An 18830-nucleotide genomic window follows, 5' to 3' on the forward strand; every position below is an offset into this window, starting at 1 on the left:
ATAAATAGCACTACTTTTTTCCCAAAAAGCATTTTATTTTTAAATATATATTCTATTATCATTGATGATAGTAAATTGCTAAGAATTTGCAAATGAAGGGGCACCTGGGTGGCTCAGTGGGTTAAGCAGCTGCCTTTGGCTCAGGTGATGATCCCAAGGTCCTGGGATAGAGCCCCACGTCGGGCTCCCTGTGGAGCCTGCTTCTCCCCTGTCCACCGCTCCCCCACTTGTGATTACTCTCTCCTGCTCTCTCTCTGTGTCAAATAAATAAATAAAATCTTAAAAAAAAAAAGAGTTTGCAAATGCATATAATCTTTTAAAAAATTTTTTATGGTGATAAAATACACATAAGAAAATTTTAACCGTATTTTAGTATATAGTTCAGTGATATTAAGTATATTTATATTGTTTTGTAACCATCATCACTATTTCCAGAATTTTTTTACCATGCCAAAATGAAACTCCATACATATTAAACAATAACCACCCACTTCCTCCCTCTTGCTGACAACTGTCATTCTACTTTTTTTCTCTATGACTTTGGCGACTTTAATTCATGTAAGTGGAATCATACAATATTTGTCCTTTTGTGTCTAGTTTATTTCACTTAACATGACATCTTCAAGGTTCATCCATGTTTTAACATGTGTCAGAATTTCATTCCTTTTTAAGGTTGAATAATATTTCCTTGTACATATATACCACATTTTGTTCATCCATTCATTCATCAATGGCCATTTGGGTTGTTTCCAGCTTTCGCTATTGTGAATAATGCTGCTTTGAACATTAGTGTATGAGATAGTTTTCTCAACATCATTGTTAATCAGTACGTATACAATAACTGAAATTGTTTGGGAACACTGATGCTAATTGCTGACACCTGAATTATGAATCAGCTTTACCTAACCATATAGAGAAGTTTTTTTGCACTGAACATTCCTCTTAAGTCCTCAAAAGCCATCCCTGTGCATATAATCTGATATTTTTCTTGAAAATATGCTGGAAGAATGTTAAAAGAGTAGCTACACATGTAATAGCTTCAGGAGATTGATACTACCACAGAACCGGGCATGTGCCATGTCCCACACAACCTATGAAAAGCCTTATATAATATGCTCCTTGTCCTTCTGAACCTGTTAGCTTAGCAGTCAAATTGGGCATATTATAAATTAGCACCTCATCTCTCCATAATTTTTTTCTCAACAGAGAAGTCAGGAATGGCTGAAGAAAATCACCATGAGAAGTGAGTTTTTCCTCACAGGATTTACAGATCACCCAGAGTTGAAGAGCCTTCTGTTTGTGGTGTTCTTTGCCATGTAATGTACCTGATCACCATGGTGGGGAATCTTGGCCTGGTGATACTGATTTCAAAAGAGCATCATCTTCACGCACCCATGTACATCTTTCTGGGCAACTTGGCTATTGTGGACTCTTGCTGTGCCTGTACCATCACTCCTGAGATGTTAGGGAACTTCTTCTCTGAGAACAGAATGGTTTCCCTCTGTGAATGTATGGCACAGTTCTATTTCCTTTGCACTGTTGAAACCGCGGACTGATTTCTCCTGGCGGCAATGGCCTGTGATCGCTATGTGGCCATATGCAGCCCACTGCAGTACCACACCATGATGTCAAAGAAACTCTGCATTCAGATGAACACAGGGGCCTACATAGCTGGAAACCTGCATCCCATGATTCACGTAGAGCTTCTATTTAGGTTAGCTTTCTGTGGATCTAATCACATTAACCACTTTTATTGTGATATTCTTCCTTTATACCGACTCTCCTGTGTTGACCCTTATGTCAATGAGCTGGTACTACTTATCTTTTCAGGTTCAATTCAAGTCTTCACCATAGGCGGTGTCTTAATATCTTACTTCCACGTTCTCTTTACTATTTTCAAAATGAAATCCAAAGAAGGAAGGGTCAAAGCCTTTTCTACCTGTGCATCCCACTTTTTATCTGTTTCGTTATTCTATGGATCTCTTTTTTTCACGTACATTAGACCAAATTTGCTTGAAGAAGGCGATTGAGATATACCAGCTGCTATTTTGTTTACAATAGTAGTTCCCTTACTAAATCCTTTTATTTATAGCTTGAGAAATAAGGAAGTAATAACTGTCTTAAGAAAAATTCTGAAGAAAAAACGATTTCATGAAAGTTGGAAACAAATGACATCTACTGTGACATAGTGATTTAAAAGTGGAAAATACTTTCAAGTGAAATTACACAGAGAAAATACACAAATTACATGTAAAATATTGGAATATAGCATAATGAAATCAATTTAGGAAGAAATATATATGGGAGAAAATATATAGGAAAGAGAAAACTGTGATAAATTTTAATTCAAAATAACAAAAAAATTCAAAACCAAACTTGTAATTCATTCAAGAAACAGCTTAGTGTGTTGTCATGCTCATGGACTATGTCTGCATCAGGGATTGGGATTATCAGCCCCCAAAAGGAAAACAGCAAAACTATCAGTTGCACATATAAAGGAGAATTCTATTTAACATTCACAGCCAGTCCACGTTAATAGCTTGGAGCATGAGTACTCCAGTTAGGCTAAAAGACTTGAAGGGCATGTGAACCTTCAACCAATGAGATCACTCACAACCATGAGAGACAAAGTTGAAGCAAGTAAATTTTGAGGAAGCAGTTTTAATAGCATTGAGGGGGACACTATAGTTAGGATAGAGGTAGTAAGAAAATGAAGGTGTCAAATAAAAGTGAGTATTATATTTCCAAGTTAAAGTTCCAATGGAGTTGAATAATTAGGCACAGAATGTCAACTTCAAGAGTAGTTATCTTCAGAAAGTTATTTACTCCCCTATGTACACTCATAAAGATGCCATAACACAAAGTTCCAGGCAAGTAGTCAAACTTCATGTAAGATTTGAAGAGCCTCCATTGTCAGTGAGTTACATTCAACTTCTCTATTCTCCTTCTTGAGAGGTGAGGAAAGGATTCAACAATGAGGACAATACTATATTATATATAGACATGAAGGTATGATTTTTGAATTGTGGGTAGGGCTTATCTACAATAATTCCTTATTTTTTTTTTCTTTTCACCATTGCAAAACCTGACGTTGTGGAATGTAAGTAGAATTAAATGATTTTATTTATTTTTTAGAATTAAATGATTTTAATGAAACAAAATGAAAGAATTACTTTTCATTTATTTATTCAACATAGATTTATTGAGACCTTGCTATGTGGAAGCACTACTCTAGGTTCTGGGATATCTCAGTTACCACAATACCAGCTTTTCCATCTTCTTAATTAATAGAACATTGTCATGATTTTAATGACTAACTTCTGGGTCAAGGAGAACCCATATGAAAAAGAAAAATTCCCCCTTCTACCTCTTCTCTTAATGCTCTGAGGTCACATCTAAATTCCCAAAAGGCAACTGTCGGGTTACAGCTCTGGTCCAGGCTAGCCAGCCACAGAAGCGGATTTCACATGGAAAATCAACAGGTTGAGTCTATTTAGAAAAAGTTGTGGGAACATAGATGCAGTATTTCCAATCCCCTAAGTCATGAGTACAAACTTAAAATCACTTTGTTTCCATTTGTAACCTCCAAAAAATCTAATCTAGCTAATTCCATATAATTAGACATTTCAAGATTTGAAATTGATACATTTCAAGATTTTCTTGGGTGTTTCTAATTTATTTTATTTTTTTAAGATTTTATTTATTTATTAATTTTAGAGTCAGAACACACAAGTCGGGAGAGGAACAGAGGGGGAGGGGAAAAGAATCTCAAGCAGACTCCACACTGAGTTTGGAGCCCAATTCAGGGCTCCATCTCAGGAGCCTGAGATCGCAACCTGAGCCAAAACCAAGAGTCAGAGGCTAAACTGACTGAGCCACCCAGGTGCCCCTTGTTGTTTCTAATTTAAACCTCATCAATTTAGTATTTGCCCAACCCTACCACCATCCTTCCTTGAATGCATCTAAATGTATAGGTACTTGTCTGATATGGCATTTAAATGGTGTCATGTTGGGGTGCCTGGGTGGCTCAGTCAGTTAAGCATTTGCCTTCAGATCAGGTCATGATCTCAGGGTCCTAGGATGGAGTAAGGTGTTGGGCTCCCTGCTCAGCGGGGAGCCTGCTTCCCCCTCTCCCTCTACCTCCCCCCAACTCATGCTCACTCTCACTCTCTGTCAAATAAATAAATAAAATCTTAAAAAAAAACCCAAAATGGTGTCATGTTACAGATTGAGCTCTGTCCCTGTTATATCCCTTTGAGAAGTTTGATCCTCTTTGACTTTCTGGTTATCTCTTGGTGCCACTATCAGTTTTGATTTCTATGTTTATATCCAGTCCCCAGGCTAGACATGGAAGCATGATTTCACCTAAAACATTTACTTTTTAATTTCACAAGGCTTCTGTCAAGTCTGCTATCTTGGTCTGTCTTGCTCTCTCCCTCTGCTAATTTCTGAGTAAATTCTCTTGACCTCTCTGTCTAGGATATTTAAGAGGATGGAAAAACTGGTATTTGGGTAATTGATATACCTCAGCACCTAGCTGAAGGAAAGGTCTACAAAAAGGCTGAAGGGCATCATTTGTACACTTCTGGATGACATGCAGTATGGGTTCAATGCGTGAAAGTTATCATGGGTCCCTCTGGAAGGTTCCTCTTGCCATATTTCTCCAAACTTCAATGGCCGTTCGATTGTCTCCTCATCTCATTCCTAGAACACCCCCCTGGGAATGTAAGTCACAGAACACCATCTCAGCAAACACCAATTATTTCCCTCTGACTTTCCTTTTATCCCTCAGCTCACTACATCTTTCTTTCTAGGTGATACCTAGCTCTGACCTTATCATACATGCTGCCCAAATCTAATTTTATGAAGTATATTCAGACTTTGGAACAATCCTTAAAAGCGAGGCTTTCTCAATCTATTCTTCCTGTCTGGATTTTCAAGGTTATGCTTATGGAAAATAGCAAGTGAGATTGACATTGCTGTGGTCTAATCTTTCTCAAAGTAATAAATCTGGGCTGTACAAGCTATTGTCTGAAATGTCAGAAATGATCACTGGGCAGAATAGAATCACAGACTGTTTTCACCTAAGTACTGCTGGATATAGGAGGAAAAGTCTCATAAAATTAATCCTTTTAAAATCTTGACCAATATTCCACAGTAAGTGGAGAAAAGAGATTTGTTTAGGACTTTAAAAAACAAAACTAAAACTTATGGAAATAAATGTTATCTTACACTTAACCAAAATTTAGTTATAATCACAAATGTGTACTAATTTTACAAATAATGAATCAAGTGTCAAGTGTTTTTCTTGGCCTTATTCTCCAGAAGAATAAAGTATGATAACTAGATACAATCTTTACTTAACTTTTGAACTCAAGGAATAATGATAATGAATATTAATAATGGAGCAATTTTGTAAAATGTCAGTCTCCACCAATTTTCCCAACGGTCCCTCCTAATTCTTATTGTACAAATTCTTATCCATTGAATTTGTCTTTATTTTTCTCATTTATTGTTCACTTTTTAATTGTCCTAACTCTACCAGGTCCTATTTGTCAATGGGACTTTACATTTCCTACAAGTAGTTCTCCAAGCGCACATTCAACAACTATATGAAGTCTATTGCATCTTTCTCAAGATTGTTTTACATTGAATTTGAATAATGTTTACTATATCAAAATATTAGTAAATAATATGTTGGCATGATGGATGAAGACAGTAGAGTTAAGCAGGGATGAATGTGTAAAGGGAAATTAATTCTGTTAAGTGGTTAGTTCATTCAGGAATATTGTGTGTTATGGCAAGTCTTACCTCCTTGAGGAAGCATTGCCACCTCAGAGACTTACAAACCGATACTATGATAACAAGAACCTTTGTGTTGGTTCATCAGTTAACACTGAAATGTGACCTCATTATGTATACAAAGATTAACATTTGAGCTAATTTGTAGGTATTTTTAATGCTGGCAATTTCACATTTTAATTATTGGGGTTTTACCTGAATCCTAATATGCTATTTCCTGTTACCAGGCTGAATTCAACTATCTGAGTATCCAGAGTTTGGTTACATGAAGAATATTTATTCTATACATACACCTCTATGCAAATCATTTACCTCCCCTTTATAGACCATTCCTTCTTAGGATTATATTAATCCTCACTTAATACCCATTCTCAACCCAGAAAAATTACTCTGAAGTAGACGATGCTTCCTGGCGCAGGTCTGCTTTATCAATGAACCAATTTCACCACATGATTTTAAATATTGCTTCATAAGTGATGCTGATTAAGTATCAGAGAAGCAGAATGTAATATCTATAGCCTATTCAACTCTGGAAATCATACTTACTGTTAAAACTTTAATTCAGTTTAATATTATAACTCTCAGGTTATATTTATAATCTGTCAAGATGGGACTATATTTGGGCTGTGTGCAGGGGAGAAAAAAAAACCCTACGTTTTAGTGGATAATTCTTCCTACATCAGAGCAAATAAAATACCTCCTTGCATACTTGGATGTGCCTGCATCTTGTATGTCTTTCAGAAATTTAAAACTAATATAATGAATTATTTCTATTACTTTAATGTTTTTATTAATCTATTTATAAAACAAAATTTTAACTAAATAAAGACATAATTATTCTGTTAATTTTTCAAAGAAGGTAAATTTGCTGGTGGATTGGGTTATTTCATTCCTTGAAAAAATATTTGTTAAGACGTCTGTAGCACTGGGGGCGCCTGGGTGGCTCAGTTGTAAAGTGTCTGCCTTCAGCTCAGGTCATGATCCTGGGGTCCTGGGATCGAGCCCCGCATCAGGCTCCCTGCTCAGCAGGAAGCCTGCTTCTCCCTCTTCCACTCACCCTGCTTGTGTTCCCTCTCTCGCTGTGTCTCTGTCAAATAAATAAATAAAATCTTTAAAAAAAAAGATGTCTGTAGCACAACACTGGGTACATGAGGTAGTAAAGGAAGTATGCTGTGATGCAAAACAATATAAACATACAATATAGCACAGTAACTATATTTATTCAAAAATATTTTAATGTGTATACACTTAATAAAGTCCTAACTTAGTGCCATCTTCTATAGCTCATAAGACATAAGTAAAAGAACATAGTAAAAGAAAAGGGAAAAGTAAAAGAACATGAAGGGAGGAGCAAGATGGTGGAGGAGGAGTACACCTAAATTTCTTCTGGTCCCAGGAATTCAGCTAGATTGTTATCAAACCATTCAGAACACCTACAAACTCAACAGGATATCAAAGAAAAGAATAGTAGCAATTCTATGAACAGAAAAGCGACCACTTTCTGGAAGGTAGGACATGCGGGGAAGTGAATCCGCGGCAATATTCAGGAAGATAGACCATGCGGGGAGGAAGCCGGCTACCGGCAAGTGATAGAGCATTGGAACACAAAATCAGAATTGTTAGAAGTCTGCTCCGCTGAGGGACATTGCTCCAGTGGCTAAGCAGGGGGTGGAACCCTCGCTGGGACAGTGTGGTCTCAGGACCCTAGGAGTTGCAGAAAGACCTGGGGGTACCCGAGTGGCAGAGCTCCCAGGTATTGGAGCAGGGAGTCTGGCAGCAAAGATGGAGCTGAGGAGAGGGCTCTCAGCTCAGGGTTGCCATAAACTGTGATCCGCAGCACAGTCGGGCCACTGCTCTTTGAGCAGGGACCCAACAAGCAGCAGATCTGGGGAGACTCCCCTTCCTCCCCCGTGAGGATTGGCACGGAAGCCCACTACAGGAATCTTCTGGGTTTGGAGACTCCAAAAGGGGTCGTGTGCCAGAGATAGAAACGTTCAGTCACAGGCCAGGTAAGCGTGGAGTGCAGCTGGGAGACCGGTGAGACAGGAATGATTGACTGCTTTTCTCTGAGGGTGTACTGAGGAGTGGGGCCCCGAGTTCTCGGCTCCTCCGGGGCCAGAGATTGGGAGGCCGCCATTTTCACTCTTGTCCTCCAAAGCTGCACAGAAAGCTTTCAGGGAATAAAAGCTCCTACACCAAACCCAAGCCGGTTTCTTAGCCTGCCCCTGGCAAGGGTAGGATAATTCTGCTTCGGGGAAAAGACATTTGAGAATCACTGCAACAGGCCCCTCCCCCAGAAGATCAGCAAGAACATCCAGCCAAGAGCAAGTTTACCAAACAATGAGAACTGCAAAACCCCAGAGCTAGAGGAATACAGCACATAGAATTCATGGCTTTTTTTCCTATGATTCTTTAGTCCTTCAGTTAATTTTTTAAATTTTCTTTATTTTTTCTATTTTTTTAGTTGAGTTTTTCTTCTTTCCTTTTTCAACCAACATCTTATCAATTCCTTTTCTAAAATTTTTTTAATTTTCATTTTTAAAGTCATATTCTATTCCTTCATTGTATTTAACCTTATTTTTTATATACATATCAGTTTTTCTTTCTTTGAAATTTTGGGATACAATTTCTTCTAACAGACCAAAATATACCCTAAATCGTGTATGACTTTGTCCTAGTCTCTTGCCTGATCACATTCTCTCCTTTTTTTCTTTAATTTTTTTCATTCTTTCTTCAATCAACTTCTTATCTTATCTATTCCTTTTTAAAAATCTTTTTAAATTTTCATCTTTATAGTCATATTCCATCCCTTCATTGTATTTACCCTTATTTTCCTACATATGTAAGTTTTTCTTTCTTTAAAATTTGGAGGCACAATTTCTTCTAACAGAACAAAATACACCCAAAATTCAGTGTGTGCCTCTGTTCTATTCACCAGCCTGATCATATTCTTTTTTTTTTTTCCTTTCTTTTCCCCCTGGTTTCAGGTCTCTTCTGATTTGTTTAGTGTATATTTTTCTAGGGTTGTTGTTACCCTTTTAGCATTTTGTTCTCTCATTCATCTACTCTTCTCTGGACAAAATGACAAGACAGAAAAACTCACCTCAAAAAAAACAAAAACAAAAACAAAAAACAAGAGGCAGTACTGACTGCCAGGGACCTAATCAATATGGACATTAGTAAGATGTCAGAACCAAAGTTCAGAATGACAATTATAAAGATACTAGCTGGGCTTGAAAAAAGCATAGAAGATACTAGAGAATCCCTTTCTGGAGAAATAAAATAAATCTAACCAAGTTGAAATCAAAAAGGCTATTAATGAGGTGCAATAAAAAATGGAGGCTCTAACTGCTAGGATAAATGAAGCAGAAGAGAGAAGTAGTGATATAGAAGACCAAATGATGAAGAATAAAGAAGTTGAGAAATAGAGAGATAAACAACTACTGGATCACAAGGGGAGAATTCGAGAGATAAGTGATACCATAAGATGACACAATATTAGAATAATTGGGATCCCAGAAGAAGAAAGGGAAATAAGGGCAGAAGGTATATTGGAGCAAATTGTATTGGAGAACATCCCTAATTTGGGGAAGGAAACAGGCATCAAAATCCAGGAGGCACAGAGAACCCCCCTCAAAATCAGTAAAAATAGGTAAACAACCCAACATCTAATACTGAAACTCACAAGTCTCAGAGACAAAGAGAAAGTCCTGAAAGCAGCTTGGGAGAAGAGTTCTGTAACCTACAATGGTAGAAACATTAGATTGGCAGCAGACCTATGCACAGAGACCTGGCAGGCCAGAAAAGACAGGAATGATATATTCAGGTGACTAAAGGAGAAAAATATGCAGCCAAGAATACTATATCCAGCTAGGCTGGCATTGAAAATAGAAGGAGAGATAAAAAGCTTCCAGGACAAACAAAAACCAAAAGAATTTACGAACGCCAAACCAGCCCTACAAGAAATATTGAAAGGGGTCCTCTAAGCAAAGAGAGAGCCTAAAAGTAACATAGACCAGAAAGGAACACAGACAATATACAGTAATAGTCACCTTACAGGCAATACAATGACACTAAATTCATATCTTTCAATAGTTACCCTGAATGTAAATGGGCTAAATGTACCAATCAAAAGAAACAGGGTATCAGATTGAATAAAAAAAAAAAGACCCATCAATATGCTATCTGCAAAAGACTCATTTTAGACCCAAAGACACCTCCAGATTTAAAGTGAGGGGTGGAAAACCATTTACCATGCTAATGGACATCAAAAGAAAGCTAGGGTGGCAATCCTTATATAAGACAAATTAGATTTTAAACCAACGACTATAATAAGAGATGAGGAAGGACTCTACATCATACTTAAAGGGTCTATCCAACAAGGTCTAACAATTGTAAATATCTATGCCCCTAACATGGGAGCAGCCAATTATATAAGCCAATTAATAACAAAATCAAAGAAACACATTGACAATAATACAATAATAGTAAGGGACTTTAACACCCCCCCACACTGAAATGGACAGATCATCTAAGCAAAAGGTCAAAAAGGAAATAAAGGCTTTAAATGACACACTGGACCAGATGGACTTCACAGATATATTCAGAACATTCCATCCCAAAGCAACAGAATACACATTCTTCTCTAGTGAACATGGAACATTCTCCAGAATAGATCACATCCTGGGTCAGAAACCAGGTCTCAGTGGTACCAAAATATTGGGATCCTTCCCTGCATATTTTCAGACCACAATGCTTTGAAACTAGAACTCAATCACAAGAGGAAAGTTGGAAAAAACTCAAATACATGGAGGCTAAAGAGCATCCTACTAAAGAATGAATGGGTGAACCGAAAAATTTTAAAAATTCATGGAAAAAAATGAAAATGAAAACACAACTGCTCAAAATCTTTGGGTTGCAGCAAAGGCTGTCCTAAGAAGAAAGTATATAGCAATACAAGCCTTTCTCAAGAAATAAGAAAAGTCTCAAATATAAACCTAACCCTACACCTAAAGGAGCTGGAGAAAGAACAGCAAATAAAGCCTAAACTCAATAGGAGAAGAGAAATAAAAAAGATCAGAGCACAAATCAATGAAATAGAAAACAAAAGAACAGTAGAATAGATCAACAAAATTAGGAGCTGGTTCTTTGAGAGAATAAGATTGATAAACCCCTGGGCAGACTTGTGAAAGAAAAGAGAAAGGACCCAAATAAATAAAATCATGAATGAAAGAAGAGAGATCACAACCAACATCAAAGAAATACAGTTATAAGAACATATTATGAGCAACTATATGCCAGCAAAGTAGACAATCTGGAAGAAATGGATGCATTCCTAGAGATGTATGAACTACCAAAACTGAACCAGGAAGAAATAGAAAACCTGAACAGACCCACAACCACTAAGGAAATTGAAGCAGTAATCAACAATCTCCTGACAAACAAGAGCCCAGAGCCAGATGGCTTCCGAGGGGAATTCTACCAAACATTTAAAGAAGAATTAATACCTATTCTTATGAAACTGTTCCAACAACAACAACAAAATAGAAATGGAAGGAAAACTTCCAAACTCATTTAATGAGACAGGCATTACCTTGATCCCAAAACCAAAGAGCCCTTCAAAAAGGAGAACTTCAGACCAATATTCCTGATGAACATGGATCCAAAAATTCTCACCAAATACTAGCCAATAGGATCCAACAGTACATTAAAAGGATTATTCACCACGACCAAGTGGGATTTATTCCTGGGCTGCAAGTTTGGTTCAACATCTGCAAATCAATCAGTGTGATACACTGCATTAATAAAAGAAAGGAAAAGAACCATGAGATCCTCTCAATAGATGGAGAAAAAGCATTTGACAAAGTACAGCATGCTTTCTTGGTTAAAACTCTTCACAATGCAGGGATAGAGGGTATATACCTCAATATCACAAAAGCCTTCTATGAAAAACCCACAGCAAATATCGTTCTCAATGGGGGAAAACTGAAAGCTTTTCCCCTAAGGTCAGGAACATGGCAGGGATGTCCACTATCACCACTACTATTCAACATAGTACTGCATGTCCTGGCCTCAGCAATCAGACAACAAAAAGAAATAAAAGGCATCCAAATCAACAAAGAAGAAGTCAAACTCTCACTCTTTGTGGATGATATGATACTTTATGTGGAAAACCCAAAAGACTCCACCCCAAAACTGCTAGAACTCATACAGGAATTCAGTAAAGTGGCAGGATATAAAATCAATGCACAGAAATCAGTGGCATTTCTATACACCAACAAGACAGAAAAAAAGAGAAATTAAGGAGTCAATCTCATTTACAATTACACCCAAAATCATAAGATACCTAGGAATAAATCTAACCAAAGAGGCAAAGAATCTGTACTCAGAAAACTATAGAATACTCATGAAAGAAATTGAGGGAGACACAAAGAAATGGAAAAATGTTCCATGCTCACAGATTGGAAGAACAAATATTGAGAAAATGTCTGTGCTACCTAGAGCAATCTACACATTTAATGCAATCCCTATCAAAATACCATCCACTTTTTTCAAAGAAATGGATCAAATAATCCTAAAATTTGTATGGAACCAGAAAAGACCCCGAATAGCCAGAAGAATGTTGAAAAAGAAAACCAACGCTGCTGGCATCACATTTCCAGACTTCAAGCTCTATTACAAAGCTGTCATCATCAAGACAGTATGGTACTGGCACAAAAACAGATACATAGATCAAGGGAACAGAATAGAGAGCCCAGAAATGGACCCTCAACTCTATGATCAACTAATCTTCAACAAAGCAGGAAAGAATGTCCAATGGAAAAAATATAGTCTCTTCATCAAATGGTGTTGGGAAAATTGGACAACCACATGCAGAAGAAGGAAACTGGACCATTTCCTTACACCACACACAAAAATAGACTCAAAATAGATGAAAGACCTCAATGTGAGACAGGAATCCATCAAAATCCTTGAGGGGAACACAGGCAGCAACCTCTTCAACCTCAGCTGCAACAACTTCTTCCTAGTAACATCGCCAAAGACAAGGGAAGCAAGGGCAAAAATTAACTATTGGGACTTCATCAAGATAAAAAGCTTTTGCACAGCAAAGGAAACAGTCAACAAAACCAAAAGACAACTGACAGAGTGGGAGAAGATATTTGCAAATGACATATCAGATAAAGGGCTAGTATCCAAAATCTATAAAGAACTTATCAAACTCAACACCCAAAGAACAAATAATCCAATCAAGAAATGGGCAGAAGACATGAACAGACATTTCTGCAAAGAAGACATCCAAATGGCCAACAGACACATGAAAAAGTGCTCAACATCACTAGGCATCAGGGAAATACAAATCAAAATCTCAATGAGATACCACCTCACACCAGTCAGAATGGCTAAAATTAACAAGTCAGGAAATGACAGATGTTGGCAAGGATGTGGAGAAAGGGGAACTCTCCTACACTGTTGATGGGAATACAAACAGGTGCAGCCACTCTGGAAAGCAGTATGGAGGTTCCTCAAAAGTTGAAAATAGAGCTACCATACAACCCAGCAATTGCACTACTGGGTGTTTACCCCAAAGATACAAATGTAGTGATCCAAATGTTTATAGCAGCAATGTCCACAACAGCCAAGCTATGGAAAGAGCCTAGATGTCTATCAACAGATGAATGGATAAAGAAGAAGTGGTATATATATACAATATTATGCAGCCATCAAAAAAATGAAATCTTGCCATTTGCAATGATGTGGATGCAACTAGAGGGTATTATGCTAAGCCAAATAAGTCAATCAGAGAAAGACAAGAATCATATGATCTCACTGATATGAGGAATTTGAGAAACAAGACAGAGGATCATAGGAGAAGGAGGGGAAAAATCAGGTGAAACCAAAAGGGAGACAAACCATAAGAGTCTCTTAATCTCAGGAAACAAACTGAGGGTTGCTGGAGTGGAGGGGGGTGGGCGGGATGGGGTGGCTGGGTGATGGACACTGGGGAGGGTATGTGCTATGGTTAGTGCTGTGAATTGTGTAAGACTGATGAATCACAGACCTGTACCCCTGAGTCAAATAATACATTATATGTTAATAAAAATTAAAATTAAAAAACAGTAAAAGAGCATAAGTTCTATTTTAATACAAACATTTACATCATACTGGTATCATTAAAAATTTACTAATACTCTATGGATCTTGTAGTTAATGGATAAACAACTTTCAAAGCTTAAGAAAACTTAATTTTAAAGATAATTTTAAAACATATATGTAACAACTTTATGTTACATATATGTTTTAAAATATTTTAAGACAATATGTTTTAAAGGATTTCTTAAGGAAATACTTCCTGGTTAACTATTCAAACTCTTAAAAATCAAACATGTCTCATGGACATTAAAAGGACAATAAAGAAATATTATGAACAACTCTATGCCTACAAATCTGATAACATAGATCAAATCCACCAATTTAATGAAACACATAGTCTGCCAAAACTCACACAAAAAGAAATTGTATGGAAGAGTTAAGATGGCAGAGTAGTAGGGGGACCCTGGGCTTGCCTTGTCCTTCAAGCACTGGTACTTCAACATCAAATCATTTTGAACACGTAGGAAATGGATCTGAGAATTAAGAGAATAATCTGCACAATTAGAGGGAACGAACATGGTAGTTACGAGGTGTGGAGACATGAATTAGGGGAGAGAGAAGCTGCAGTGTTGTGGAGGGGAAAGAGCCCTTGTTGCAGAGACAAGAGAGAGAAGGAGAGAGGCAGAGAAAACAACACATTGGTTCACACAAGGAAAACACTCTCCCAAAACCACTGACTGGGGATTTGAGAGAAACTGACTATCACAGGCTTGTGCAAACAGTGGAGCTTAAATTCTGAGGTTTTAGAAGTCTGTGCCATTCACTGGAGTCAAACCAGGTGGGCAGTGGTGCTCCTGGGGAGAAAGAAGGTGGAGGCCCTGGAGCAGACAGTGCCGTGTAGGGATGCCCTGGGTCACACTGGGAGAGAATGTTCCCCTTTCTGGAGTACATTTGGAAGAGTGTATATTGCCACTCAAAGAACAAAAGACCCTTCAGGCACCACTGAGTGACCATTCAACAGCAGGGAAGAGAGGCACATGCAGAGGACAGATAACCTGGTTGCAGCTTTTTGCTGTGTTTCACCATGACTCCAGGCACCTGCACAGCCTGTGATTGCTTTTCTGGGACAGAACAGCGCCAGACACAGTGCTTCAAGGCTCTCCTCAGGAGGGGAGCAGGTCCACACTTTGCCAGGTCCTTTAAGATTTGGAGTTTTAAATACAAACCACCCAGAGATAAACACAGGATAACTGGTATGCCAGGCAAGCTAATGGCCCAGGCACAGGTAAGTTGAGGGTGGGAATCTGATGGAAGCCTGGGACACGGGAAGGGGGACTGTTCACTTTTCTGTGAGGGCTTCCTGAGTAGCCAGGGAGCAAAATCCCCTCCCCACAACAAGAGAGCCAGGTCTTCCAGATCTTCCCCCTCCCGCACCTGCCCACCAGCACCGTCAGACTTCAGCAAGCAACACAGCTCCTCCAGTGGATGCTGGAGTGGCTTACACCAAACTCTGCCCCCCTGTGCCCTGCAGGGCATCTTTACTAGGACAGGTCTGACGTGAGCCAGCGCAGCAGGCCTCTCCCCCAGGGAACCAATACAAGCCCTCTGCATGTACCAAGTCTGCTGATCATAGAGTGCTCCAAAGCATCAGATTCAGTTCTGGTGGAAATAGGACCAGGCTTTCTTTTTTACTGTTTTTCTTTCTTCTTTCTTTTTCTTTGGAATCAGGTTTATAGTTTTTTGTTTCTCTGTTTGTTTTTGTTTTGTTTGTTCCTTTTCCTTTTCTCCTTTTTGGATCAAACTTCCCCCCCCCCCCCAGGCTTATTTTAACAAACAAAGCAAAGCACACCTAGTTAAAGATCTGACAACTACCCACTAAAAGCAAGCAGGAAATTTGCAGAGGACTAATCTCTGGGAAAGAACAGCCAAAACACAATAGCAGAGTGCACACAGCATACACCAGAAACACTTGCTGTTTTACCAGACCCTGGACAGAAACTTCTTATTATAGCATTACTCTTAGGAGAAGGAAACATAACAAGCTTTCATAACAGAAGACAGAACCTAGACAAAATGACAAAAAAAAAAAATCACAAAGAAATCACAGCCAAGGATTTCCTCAAAACAGATATAAACAATATGTCCGAACAAGTATTTAGAACAACAGTGATAAGAATACTAGCTGGGCTTGAAAGAAGCATAAAAGACACCAGAGAAACCCTGCTGCAGTAGTAATAAACCTAAAAACTAGTCAAGCTGTAATAAAAAAAATGTTATAACTGAGATGCAAAACCAACTGGATGTAATCACAATGAGGATAGAAGACGTAGAGGAATGAATAAGTGATATAGAAGATAAAATTATGGAAAATAATGAAGCTGAAAAGAAGTGGGAAAGAAAACTATTAGATCATGAATATAGACTCGGGGAACTCAACAAGTCCATAAAGCACAATATTATCCATATAATAGGAGTCCCAGAGGATAGCAGGAAAAGAGGGTAGAAGGATAATTTGAATAAATTATAGCTGAGAACTTCCCTAATCTGGGAAAGGAACAGTCATTCAAGTCCAAAAGGCACAGAGAACTCTCCTCAAAATCAACAAAAACTGGTCAACAAGACCTATCATAATGAAACTTGCAAAATACAAAGATAGAGAATTCTGAAAGCAGCTGGGGACTAAAGGTCCTTAACCTACAAGGGTAGACACATAAAGTTTGCAGCAGACCTATCCACAGAAACTTGGCAGGCCAGAAGAAAGTGGCATGATATATTCAATGTGCTAAATGGGAAAAATATGCAGCCAAGAATACTTTATCCACCAAGGCTGTCATTCAGAATAGAAGTAGAGATAAAGAGTTTCCAAGAGAAGCAAAAACTAAAGGAGTTTCTGAACACTAAACCAGTTTTGCAAAAAATATTAATAGGGGACTCTGAGCAGGAATGAGATACCAAAAGCAACAAAGACTAGAAAGGAACAGAGAGAATCTACAGGAATAGTGACTTTACAGGTAATACAATGGCAATAAATTCATATCTATCAATAATTATTCTGAATGGAAGTGGACGCAAATACTCCAATCAAAAGATATAGAGTATCAAGTTGCTGGGTGGCTCAGTCAGTTAAGTTTCTGACTCTTTATTTCAGGTCAGGTCATGATCTCAGGGTCGTGAGATCACGCCCCCGTCAGGCTCCATGCTCAGCACAGAGTCTGCTTGAGATTCTCTCTCTCCTTCTCCTTCTGCCCCTCCTTACATTGTTCTCTCTTTAAAATAAATAAATTTTTAAAAATCTTTAAATAAATATATAGGGTATCAGAATGGATAAAAAACAAGACCCAGCTATATGCTACTTATAGGTGCCTGCTATATGCCTACTCATTTTAGACACAATGACACCTCCAGACTGAAAGTGAGCGGATGGAGAACCATTTATTATGCTAATGAACATCAAAGGAAAACTGGAGTAGCCATATTTATATCAGACAAACTAGATTTTAAAACAAAGACTGTTTTTTATTTCTAAAAAGAGATGAAGAAGTATCCAAAAAGTAAATCTTACAATTATAAATATTTATGCCCCTAATTTGGAAGCAGCCAAATATATAAATCAATTAATAACAAACTTAAAGAAACTCATTGATAATAATACAATAATAGTAGGGGACTTTAACACCCCATTTACAACAATGGATAGGTCATCTAAGCTGAAGATCAACTAGGAAACAAGGGCTTTGAATGACACACTGGAGCAGATGGACTTAACAGATATAGTCACAGCATTTCATCCTAAAGCAGCAGAATAAACATTCTCTTTGGGTGCACATAGAACATTCCCCAGAATAAATCACATACTGCATCACAAATCAGGCCTCAACCAGTACAAAACAATTGAGATCATACCATGCATATTTTCTGACCACAATGCTATGAAACCTGAAGTTAACCACAAGAAAAAGTTTGGAAACCACAAATACATAGAGGTTAAAGAACATCCAACTCAGAAATTAATGGGCTAATCAGAAAATTAAAGAAGAAATAAAAAATACATGGAAGCAAATGAAAATGGACACATGACAATCCAAAACCTTTGGGATGCAGCAAAGATGGTCATAAGAGGGAAATATATAGCAATACAGCCTTCCTCAAGAAGCAAGAAAAGTCTCAAATACAAAACCTAACCTTACACCTAAAGGAGCTGAAAAAACAACAGTAAATAAAGCCTAACACCAGCAGAAGAAGGGAAATAGTAAAAATTAGAGCAGAAATAAATGGTATAGAAATAATAATAATAAAAAAAAACCAGTAGAACAGATCAATGGACTAGGAGCTGGTTCTTTGAAAGAACTAACAAAATTGATAAATGCCTAGCCAGACTTATCAAAAAGGAAAGAGAGAGGACCCAAATAAATAAAATCATGAATGAAAGAGGAGAGGTCACAATCAGCACCTCAGAAATACAAACAATTATAGGAGAATATTATGAGTGGGTGCCTGGGTGGCTCTCTTGGTTAAGCGACTGCTTTTGACCCAGGTCATGATCCTGGAGTCCCAGGATTGAGTCCCACATCGGGCTCCCTGCTAAACGGGGAGTCTGCTTCTCCTGATCCTCTCCCTTCTCATGCTCTTTCTCTCTCTCTCATTGTCTTTCTCTCAAATAAATAAAATTAAATCTAAAAAAAAAGAGAGAGAGTATATTATGAGCAATTATATGCCGACAAATTGGGCAATCTGGAAGAAATGGATAAATCCCTAGAAACATATAATCTACCAAAACTGAAACAGGAAGAAATAAAAAATTTGAACAGACTCGTAACCAGCAAAGAAATTGAATCAGTAATCAAAAATCTCCCAATGAACAAGAGTCCAGGGCCAGATGGCTTCCCAGGGGAATTCTATCAAATATTTAAAGAATTAATGCTTATTCTTCTCAAACT

The 18830-nt window shown here is 37.9% G+C and overlaps 1 pseudogene; it reads left to right on the forward strand.

Moving 5' to 3' along the window:
• The first annotated feature begins 1217 nt into the window (after positions 1-1217).
• Positions 1218-2189, forward strand: LOC110578450 (annotated as a pseudogene).
• Positions 2190-18830: the final 16641 nt, after the last annotated feature.

This window comes from Neomonachus schauinslandi, chromosome 1 (assembly GCF_002201575.2).
Source record: "Neomonachus schauinslandi chromosome 1, ASM220157v2, whole genome shotgun sequence".
Taxonomy (NCBI): domain Eukaryota; kingdom Metazoa; phylum Chordata; class Mammalia; order Carnivora; family Phocidae; genus Neomonachus; species Neomonachus schauinslandi.